We start from the raw sequence: 12,242 nt of genomic DNA, 5'->3' as shown, positions 1-12,242 counted from the left end.
TACCTCTTTCCCACTTTCCGGAGGATATCAGTACGCAATGCAACCCCACTCAGCATCTCTTGCCTCTCTCTGTCTCTCTCTGGATGTGTTGGTTCTCGGAAATCTCTTCCTTCTCCCCCTGAGTCACTTCACAGCTTGGAGTGCCTGACAGAGTGCCTAGAGACGAAAGAGCAAAGGGGGAAGGCCTCTGGCTCTACTGGTTGCCCATGGGCAGACAAGATCTGCTAGTCTATCTGGAAGGTCTAGAGAGTGGTGATTGACTGGGGATCTACATCACTGGCGAACCCTGGCCAGGTGAAGCTTGCTGACATGTGGCAGCCTCTCCGGAGACTACTAATTCCGCTGGTCACATTGTATGCAAATACCCAGCTGAGAGCACAGGGCAGAAAACATTGACACATACCTGCCAGAGGCCTATTCTGGGTCTGAAGAGTCCACCCTGGTCTCCAGCGACTCAGCATCTCAGCACACACTTTGCCTGCACACATGGAAACCGCCTCTCTCCACAAATGCCTTCTCCTGCTAGGAAACACAGGATGTCACTCAGCCAAAGGAGAGCACAGGCAAAGTCAACTGAAGCCCGCGTTTTCACAATTTTGCCCTGTGCTGGTCCACAGCCTCCAGGGCACACTGCATGTGCGTCACTTCTCCGAAGACAAGGCCGAAATTCGGGCATCCGGGGCCCTAGCAGTCCAGAGTCTGCGGATGGCGGCATATGGATCACCTCTTTGCCACGTACAGGAGGGAGGCCTGGGCCCTAGCCTGGCTCCGCTAGAGCTCCACGACCTCAGCTGTTTTCCCTGACCTTTGGCCCGTGCCCCCGTGAGTGTGTGATTTCTAGTTCCACTTCTCCTCCGACCACTCTCAATCCGCCACCTGCGGATACCTCAGCGTGGACACGAACATCTATCACTGTCTGCAGTGTCACGGGTCACTAGGAGTCTAGGCTCAGGCTGACCTTGGCTGTCTTCTGCCCAGGCAAGGAGCCTAATCCTTCAAAGGAAATGAGGACACGTGGTCACTGGCCGACATCCTTTCTTTCATCCACACAGCGGTCTGTACGAGGGTAAAGAGGCCAGGTAGGACAGGTGAAGGCTGAGTGCGGGGCCTAAGGCTTCTTTCTCAATCACCATGGAGACAGCCACCGGAAGGCTGGGCGGAACTTCTGACGGGGACGGGTCACAAACTCTGAGCCAATAGGAGACGTCCAGCCTAACAGGCCAGTTAGGCAGAGGCCTCCATTTTACCCATGGACACACAACGGCCCCTTCTGTCCTTGGCCACAAAATCCAGGGCACCCAGGGAAGAACTTCACAGCAGGCAACCCCTGATGTGGACAGGTTCGACATACTGGGACAGCAGGCAGGTACCTCTTGTCCACTTACGCTGGGATATCAGTAGGCAAGGCGCCCTTCCTCAGCATCTATGGCCCCTCTCTGTATGTGTTCATTCAGAGAAATCTCTCCGTTCTACCCCTGAGACAAATCACAGCTATGAGGGGCCTGAGAGAGAGCCTGGAGATGAAACAGGGGAGGCTTCTGGCTGTACCGCGTCCCCGTGGGTAGAGAATAGCAGTTAGTCTCTCTGGAAGGTCTTAGCTTCTGCTGATTGACATGGGCAATACGGTAGGGGCGGACCCTGCCCAGGTGGAGCTTGTGGGCAGATGCAACCTCTGGGGGAAGAATAATTCCGCTGCTGCTTTGTATGCTGTAAACCTCCCCACGCCAGGTGGGATGGGCAGAGAACATTGACCCACAACTGCCAGGGGCCTTTCCTGGGACTGAAGATCCCAACCTGGTCTCAACCTTGTCGCCTTCTCAGCACATACCTTTCCTGCACACATAATCCTGCCTTTCTCCGTCACTGCCTGATCCTACTAGGAAAAAAGCATGCCGCCCAAAAAGGCCCATGTCAGGGAAATCGAGGAGACACTGCCATTGTCCCAATTTTTGCTGTCTACATATCCCCGCCCCCGGTGGAAGGCTGCGTATGTGGCCGGGCAGCCAAGGCAAGGCCGAAATCCTGGCATCCTGGGCCCCAGCAATCCAATGGTTTACGGACGTGGGGACCCGGATGACATGTTTCCCACATACAGGAGGAATCCTTGGGCCCTTCTCACTGGCTCGCCCTTCAGCTCGGCCACGTCCACTACTGGCCCTGGCCTTTGGCCGGTGCCCCATTTAACGTGTGCTCCGGAGCGATGTTTCTCCGCCCATTGCTATCATTCTGCCACCAGGGGATATGTGAGAGTGGGAGTCACCGTTTGTCACTGGCAGCAGTGTCACAAGTCACTAGACTTCCAGGTACCAGCTGGCCTAGGCTGCCTTCTGCCCCAGGCAAGGTCCCGAATCCTTTATCCCAGATGCTGACACCTGGGCGCTGGCGGATATTCATTTTTATCAACACAGAGGTCTGAGTGAGGGTCAGCAGGCCAGCTAGGTGAAGTCAAGGCCAGGTGGGCGGGACTAAGGCTCCTTTGCCATCACCATGGAGACAGTCCCACCACCGGAAGAGTGGGCGGAGCTTAGGATGGGCCTGGTGACAAGACTGAGCCAATGGCAGAGATCTGGCCCGCCAGGCAGATGACACAGGGCCCTCCATTATGACCTATGACACCTAGTGGCCACAGGATTTGAGCACACCCTGGGAAAGCCTATGCAGGCACAGGGGAGCTTCTGGTTCCGACTGGTTCAGGGCATTGCTACAACAGGCCAGGTACCTCTTTCCCACTTTCCGGAGGATATCAGTACGCAATGCAACCCCACTCAGCATCTCTTGCCTCTCTCTGTCTCTCTCTGGATGTGTTCGCTCTCTGAAATCTCTTCCTTCTCCCCCTGAGTCACTTCACAGCTTGGAGTGCCTGACAGAGTGCCTAGAGACGAAAGAGCAAAGGGGGAAGGCCTCTGGCTCTACTGGTTGCCCATGGGCAGACAAGATCTGCTAGTCTATCTGGAAGGTCTAGAGAGTGCTCATTGACTGGGGATCTACATCACGGGCGGACCCTGGCCAGGTGAAGCTTGCTGACATGTGGCAGCCTCTCCGGAGACTACTAATTCCGCTGGTCACATTGTATGCAAATACCCAGCTGAGAGCACAGGGCAGAAAACATTGACACATACCTGCCAGAGGCCTATTCTGGGTCTGAAGAGTCCACCCTGGTCTCCAGCGACTCAGCATCTCAGCACACACTTTGCCTGCACACATGGAATCCGCCTCTCTCCACAAATGCCTTCTCCTGCTAGGAAACACAGGATGTCACTCAGCCAAAGGAGAGCACAGGCAAAGTCAACTGAAGCCCACGTTTTCAAGATTTGCCCTGTGCTGGTCCTTTCCTGGGATGAAAGATCCCAACCTGGTCTCAAGGTCGTCACCCTCTCAGCACACACCTTTCCTGCACGCATAATCTTGCCTTTTCTGTCAGTGCCTCATCCTACTAGGAAAAAAAGCATTCTGCTCAAAAAGACAATGCCAGGAAAATCGAGGAGACACTGCCATTTTCCAAATTTTTGCTTTCTACCCATCCCCGCCTCCGGTCAAAAGCTGTGTATGTGGCCGGGCTCCGAAGGCAAGGCCTAAATCCTGGCAGCCTGGGCCCCAGCAGTCCAGTGGTTTATGGATGTGGGGACACGGATGACCTGTTTGCCACATATAGAAAATGAACATTCAATATAGAACACAGTATGGAATAGAGAATACAGGAAATATAGAATATAGAAGAGTATAGATTATTGAACATAGAATATATAATGTAGAATAAAAAACAGATTATAAAATAAAGCATAAATTACTCAGAACATAAAATATATTTTATAGAATATAGAAGACAATAGAATATAGATTGTAAAGTACAGAATTCACAATATAGAGGAAAACAGAATATGGAAGAAGATAGAATATAGGACAAATGTAGAATATGGAATACAGAAATACATTGTATATAAAAAGATAGAATGTGGAAGAACATAGACTATAGAATACAAAATATAGATGAATTTAAAATATAGAATGTAGAATATATAATATGCAATACAAAATATGCAATATAGAATATAGAAGAATATTGTATGAAGAAAAATATAGAATATAGAACATCGAATATAGAATACAGAGTATGGAATATAGAATATACAAAAATACAGAATGTAGAAAAACATCCAAGAACACAGATCATAGAATACAGAGACTTTAAAATATAGAGTATGATACATAGAACACTGAGTATACAATACAGAATATAAAAGAACTTTGAAAATAGAAGGATATAGTGTATAGAGGATTTGGAATAAGGAAGAGCATAGAATATACGTTATAGAAGAACATAGCATAAAGAATACAGAATAGAGAAGAAAATAGAAGATAAATTCAGAATATAGAATACAGAAGAATATAAAATGTACAATGTAGAATAGCAATTATAGAATGCAAACTATAGAATGAAGAATATAGGAGAATATAAATTACAGAATATAGACTATAAATTATACAATATACATGATTATGGAAAATACAATGTAGAATGTAAAATGTAGAATATAGGAGAAAATGGAATACAGAATATACAAGAATATGGAATGTTGAATATAGTATCTAGAATATGGAATATAGAATACACAAAAATATAGTATATGTAAAATATAGAAAATAGAAGATTGAATATAGAACATAGAATATAGAAAAATCTAGAATACAGAATCTAGAAGAATATAGAATGTAGAATTTAGAATACAGAATGTAGAATATGGAAGATTTTAGAATATAGAACATAGAATATACAGTATAGAATACAGAAAATGGAATATACAACCTAGACTATAGAAAAATATAGAAATAGAATATAAAAGGATATAGCACATAGAAGAATGTAGAATAGAGAATACGGAATAGACTATACAAGAGAATATTAGATTATAGAAGAATATAGAGATTAGAAGGCAGAATATACAATAAAAATATAGAAGATAGAAGAATTCAGAAAAATTTAGAACATAAAATGTAGAATATAGAAGAAAATAGAATATAAAATTTAGAATGGAGAACATGGAATATGGAATAGAGTATAGAGAAGAATAAAGAATATTGAAAAATTTAAAATATAGAATGCAGACTGTAGAATATTGAATATAGAATTTAGAATACAGCAGATACAGGAATGTAGATTATAAGTGAAGAATATAGAATAAGAATGTAGAAGAGTATAGAATGCAGAATGTAGAATATAGAATAAGGAATATAGAATGTAGAATACAGAAGAATACAGTATATAAAAATATAGAATATAGAACATTGAATATGGAATATAGAATACAGAGCATGAAATAGAGAAATAGAAAAAACATAGAATAGAGATAAATATAGACTATAGAATAGAGTATGTACAAAGTGGAATTCAGAATATAAAATATAGAACATAGAATACAAAGGAATATAGATTATAGAATATAGAAGATTCTGGAATATAGAATGTAGAATTAAATATAGAATATGCGAGATGGAATATAAGAGAATATAGAATGCAGAATATAGTATACAGAATATGCAATATGGAATATAGAATACAGAAAATTATAAAATATATAGACTATAGAAAAAATTGAATATAGAATACAGACAATGGAATATAGAAAAATATAGAATATAAAACAGAATAAAAATATACATAATGTATAGAATAAACATTACAGAATATAGAAGACTACGGAATGTAGAACGTAGAATGTAAAATACAGAATATACAATATAGAAGAATACATGATACAGACTATGGAAGAATACAGAATACAGAAAATTATATAGAAAAGTATAGAGTACAGAAAAAGAACACTGAATATGCAACATGGAGTATGGAATATAGAATATAGAATATAGAAGAATATAGAATGTAGAATACAAAATATAGAATATGAAATAAAGCATAAAGAACACAGAATATAGAAGAATATAGATTAAAGAATATAGAAGATAATGGAATATAGAATATAAAATGCAGAATATACAATATAGAAGAATATAGAGTACAGAATATAGACGAATATAGAAGGAAGAATGAAGAATATGGAATATAGAATACAGAAAAATATAGTATGTAGAAAAATATAGAACATAGAAGAATATGGAAGAATACAGAACATAGAATATGGAAGAATTTAAAATATACAATGCAGAAAGTAGAATATGGAATATGAAATATGCAATATAGAACATAGAGGAATATTGTATGTAGAAAAATACAGAATATAGAACACCGAATAGAGTATGGAATATAGAATATAGAAAAATATAGAATACAGAAGAACATAGATTATAGAATGTAAAGAATTTCAAATATAGAATATGGAACATAGAACACTGAAGATAGAATACAGAATATAAAAGAACTTTGAAAATAGAAGAATATAGTGTATAGAGGATTTGGAATAAATAAGGATATAGAATATACATTATAGAAGAATATAGCATAGATAACAGAATATAGAAGAACATAGAATATATGTTTAGAATATAGAATACAGAAGAATATAAAATGTACAATGTGGAAAACAGATTACAGAATGCAAAGTATAGAATGAAAAATATAGGAGAATATAGATTGCAGAATATAAAAGATTGTAAATTATACAATACAGAAGATTATGGAATATAGAATGTAGAATGTAAAATAAAGAATGTAGGAGAATATGGAACACGGAGTATAGAAGAACATAGAATGTTGACTATAGTATCAAGAATATGGAGTACAGAATACACAAAAACACAGTATATGTAAAAATATAGAAAATGGAAGATTGAATATAGAACATTGAATATAGAAGAATATAGAATACAGAATGTAGAATATAGAAGATTTTAGAATATAGAATGTAGAATATACAATATGGGATACAGAATACAGAAAAATATAGTATAGAGAAAAATACAGAATATACAACATAGAACATCGAATATAGAATAGAGTATGGAATATAGGATATAGGAAAATATAGAATATAGAAGAACATAGAATTTAGAATGTGGAATATGGAATATAGAAGAATTTGGAATATAGAATATGGAATATACAATACAGGGTATTAATAGAGAATATAGAAAAGTATACAGTAGAGAAAAAAATAGAATATAGAATAGAGTATGTACAAAGTACAATACAGAATATAAAATATAGAATAAAGAACATAGAATATAGAAGACTATACATTACAGAATATAGAAGATTCTGGAATATAGAATAAAAATTTTTTTTAATAGAAGATGGAATATAAGAGAATATAGAATGTAGAATATAGTTTAGAGAATATACAATATGGAATATAGAATACTGAAAATTATAAAAAAATATAGACTCTAGGAAAAAACATTGAATATAGAATACAGACAATGGAATATAGAAAAATATAGAGTTTAGAATATAGAATGTAGAATACAGAATATAAAATATAGAATAAAAATACATAATATAGAGAATATACATTCTAGAATATAGAAGATTATGGAATATAGAATGTACAATGTAAAATACAGAATATACAATATAGAACAACATATGGTACAGGAAGAATATAGAATGTAGAATATAGAATACAGAAAATTATACAGAAAAATATAGAATATAGAAAAAGAACATTGAATATAGAACACAGAGTATGGAACATAGAATATAGAAAAAATAGAATATAGAAGAATATACAATGTAGAATACAAAATATAGAATATGAAATAAAGCATAAAGAACACAGAATATAGAAGAATATAGATTATAGAATATAGAAATAATGGAATATAGAATATAGAATGTAAAATACAGAATCTACAACATAGAAGAATATAGAATTCAGAATATAGAATAATATAGAATATAGGAGGAAGAATGTAGAATATGGAAAGCAGAATACAGAAAATTATAGTATATAGAAAAATATAGAATATGGAAGGAAAAGAATTTAGAATGTAGAATACAGAACATAGAATATGGAAGAATTTAAAATATACAATGTAGAATATAGAATATGGAATATAGAGGAACATTGTATGTAGAAAAATACAGAATATAGAATACAGAGTATGGGATATAGAATATACAAAAATATAGTATATAGAAGAACATAGATTATAGAATATAGAGAATTTAAAATATAGAATATGGAACACAGAACACTGAAGATAGAATACAGAATACAAAAGAACTTTGAAAATAGAAGAATATAGTGTATTCTATATTTTACATTCTACATTCCATAATTTTCTATATTCTATAATCTGTATTCTACAGTCTTTATTCTATATTTTATATTCTATTTCTGTATTCTACATTCTACTTTCTATATTCTAAATTCTGTATTACATGTTCTTGTATAATCTATATTCTGTATTGTATAGTCTTCTACTGTGTATATTCTTCTATAACGTATATTCTATATTCTTCTGTATTCTATATTCTAATTCTTTTATTCTTCCATATTGTGTATTCTACATTCTACTATATTCTTTTTCTTGTATTTTCTATAGCCTTCTATATTCTATATTCTTCTATATTCTAAATTTATATTCAATACTCTTCTATATTCTGTATTCTATATTCTTCCGTAATGTATATTCTATAATCTATATTCTTGTTTATATTCTTCTGTATTCCATATTCTTGTATATTCTATATTCTACTATTTTCTATATTCTTTTACATTCTGTATTCTATCTTCTGTGTTCTGTGTTCTATGTTCAGTTTTCTTCTATGTACTATTTCCTTCTATATTCCATATTCTATATTCTAAATTCTTCTATATTCTATATTCCACATTCTAAATTCTATGTTCTATATTTTCCTATATCCTATATACCATACTCTCTATTCTCTATTTGATGTTCTATATTCTATATTTCTCTATACTATATTCTTCTGTATTCTATATTCCATATTGTATAGTCTACATTTTAAAATCTTCTATATTCTACATTCTATATTAAACATTTGAAATTTTTCTATATTCTATATTTTTTATATTCAATCTTCTATTTTCTATATATTTACATATACTATATTTTTGTGTATTCTATATTCCATATTCTTTATACTGTATTCAACATTCTATATTCTTGCCTGCGGGACCCTGTTCAGGCCTATTCTTGCCTACAGGGCTCCTCTATTCTGGCCTTTTCTTGCCTGTGGGATTCTCCGTTCGGGCCTGTTCTCCCCTGCGGGACTCTCCCTTAGGGCCTATTCTTGCTTGCGGGGCTCCTCTATTTGGGCCTATTCTTGCATTCGGGTATCTCTGTTCGGGCCTATCCTGGCCTGCGGGACTCTCCCTTCCGGCCTATTCTCGCCTGCAGGACCTTCTGTTAGGGCCCATTCATGCCTATGGGACACTCTGTTCGGTCCTATTCTTGCCTGTGGAACCTCCGTTCGGGCCTAATCTTGCCTGCGGGAGCATCCTTTCTCCTCCTCTTGCCTGCGGGGCTCTTCTATTTGGGCCTGGTGTGCCTGCGGAGCTCCGATATTCGTGTGTGTTCTTGTGTGGCGGGTCCGCTATTCGGGCCTGTTCTTGCCTTCCGGACTCTGTTCGGGCCTATTCTTGGCTACAGCAATCTCTGTTTGGGCCTGTTCTCCCCTGCGGGACTCTGTTCGGGCCTGTTCTTGCGTGCGGGGCTCCTCTATTCGGGCCTATTCTTGCCTTCCAGATTCTGTTGGGGCCTATTCTTGGCTACAGAAATCTCCGTTCTGGCCTATTCTTTCCTGCGGCACTCTCCGTTCAGGTCTATTTTTGCCTGCCGGACCCTGTTCAGGCCTATTCTTGCCTACAGGGCTCCTCTAACCTGGTCTGTGGGAATCTCCGTTCGGGCCTATTCTTACCTGCAGAACTCTCTCTTCGGGCCTAATCTTGCCTGCGGGAGCATCCTTTCCTTCCTCCTCTTGCCTGCGGGGCTCTTCTATTCGGGCCTGTTCGTGCCTACGGAGCTCCGTTATTCAGGCCTGTTTGAGCCTGCGGGCCTCCGTTATTCGGGCCTGTTTGAGCCTGCGGGCTTCCGTTTTTCGGGCGTGTACGTGCCTGCGGGGCTCCGGTGTTTGTGCGTGATCCTGTGTGGCGGGTTCCGCTATTTGGCGTGTTGGTAAGTGCGGGACTCCACTATTACGGCATGTTCTTGCCTTCCGGATTCTGTTGGGGCCTATTCTTGGCTACAGAAATCTCCGTTTGGGCCTGTTCTTTCCTGCGGGACTCTCCGTTCAGGTCTATTTTTGCCTTCGGTGCCCTGTTCAGGCCTATTCTTGCCTACAGGGCTCCTCTATTCTGGCCTGTGGGAATCTCTGTTCAAGCCTTTTCTCGGCTGCCGGACTCTCCTTTCGGGCCTGTTCCCCCCTGCGGGACTCTCCGTTGGGGCCTATTCTCGACTCCAGGCTACCCTATTCGGGCCTATTCTTGCTTGTGGAACTCTGTTCGGGCCTATTCTTGCCTGCGGGGCTCCTCTCTTCAGGCCTATTCTTGCCCGCGGGACTGTGTAAGGGCCTTTTCTTGCCAGCCAGGCTCCAATTCGGGCCTATTCTTGCCTGCGGGGCTCCTCTATTCAGGCCTATTCTTGCCCGCGGGACTGTGTAAGGGCCTTTTCTTGCCTGCCGGGCTCCAATTCGGGCCTATTCTTGCCTGCGGGACTCTCCTTTCAGGCTTCCTCTTGTCTGCAGGGCTCCTCTATTCGGGCCTCTTAGTGCCTGTGGAGCTCCATTATTCAGGCCTTTTTCTGCGTGCGGGGCTCCGCTATTTGGGCCTGTTCTTGCCTGTGGGGCTTCTCTATTAGGGGATATTCTTGCCTGCGGGACTCTCCGTTAGGGCCTATTCTTGCCTGCGGGACTCTCCATTTGGGCGCATACTTGCCTGCAGAACTCTCCGTTCGGGCCTATTCTTCCCTGTGGGACTCTCTGTTCGGGCCTGTTCATGCCTGCGGGGCTCTCCTTTCGAGACTATTGTTGCCTGCGGGACTCTCCTTTCGGGCTTTGCCTTACCTGCGGGGCTTCGCCATACCTGCTGGGCTCCGCTATTCGGGCCTGTTCGTGCATGCGGGCTACCCTACAGGACTATACGATACAGAATATAGATTATAGAAGAACATAGAATACAGAATTTGGAATATAGAAAATAGAATGTAGAATACAGAATATAAAATATAAAATGAAGAGTATTGGTTATGGATTATAGAATATAGAAAATTATGAAATGTAGAATGTAAAATATAGAAGAATATAGAATGCATACTATAGAAGAATACAGAATGTAGAATATAGGATATAGAATACAGAATATGGAACATAGGATATACCATACAGAAAAACAGTATATAGAAAGATAAATGATATAGAACATAGGACTTTAAATATACAATATAAAATACAGAGAATGGAATATAGAACCTAGATTATGGAAGAATATAGAAATAGAATATAAAAGAATTTAGAATGTAGAGTATAAAATATAGAATATAGAAGAATTTAGAACGTAGAATATAGAATATGGACTATAGAATATAGAGGAATATAGTATATAGAAGAACATAGAAGATACAATACAGAATATAAAAGAAAAAAGAATATAGAAAAATATAGAGTATAGAAGAATAAGGAATATGGAAAATAGGAGAATGTAGAATATAATTATAGAAGAATGTAGAATATTGAAAAATATAGAATACAGAATATAGGAAAACATAGAGCATAAATTTAGAAGATATAGGATATAGAATGCAGAATATAGAAGGATAAAGAATATAGGTGACAGACTACAGAATATAGAAGATAGAATGTAGAAGAAAATAGAATATTGACGAACAGAATATAGGGTATAGGATATACAGTATTGAAGAATAGAGAATAAAGTAGTAAAATACAGATGACAAAATATAGAAGAATGTAGAATGTAGAATAGAGAATACAAGAGAATAGATTACAGAAGAATAGAGATTAGAAGGTAGAATATACATAAAAAATATAGAATTCAGAAAAAAATTAGAATATAAAATGTAGAATATAGAATATAGAAGAAAATGGAATGGAGAATGGAGAACATAGAATATGGGATAGGGAATAGAGAAGAATAAAGCATATTGAAAAATTTAGAATATAGAATGTAGACTAGAATATTGAATATAGAATTTAGAACGTACAATATGGAATATAGCAGGTAGAAGAATATAGATTACAACAGAAGAATATAGAATGTAGAAGAGTATAGAATACAGAACAGAAGAATATAAAATGCAGAATGTAGAAT

Source organism: Loxodonta africana, unplaced genomic scaffold, assembly GCF_030014295.1.
Source record: "Loxodonta africana isolate mLoxAfr1 unplaced genomic scaffold, mLoxAfr1.hap2 scaffold_48, whole genome shotgun sequence".
NCBI lineage: Eukaryota > Metazoa > Chordata > Mammalia > Proboscidea > Elephantidae > Loxodonta > Loxodonta africana.
Note: the sequence above shows the minus strand (reverse complement) of the source record.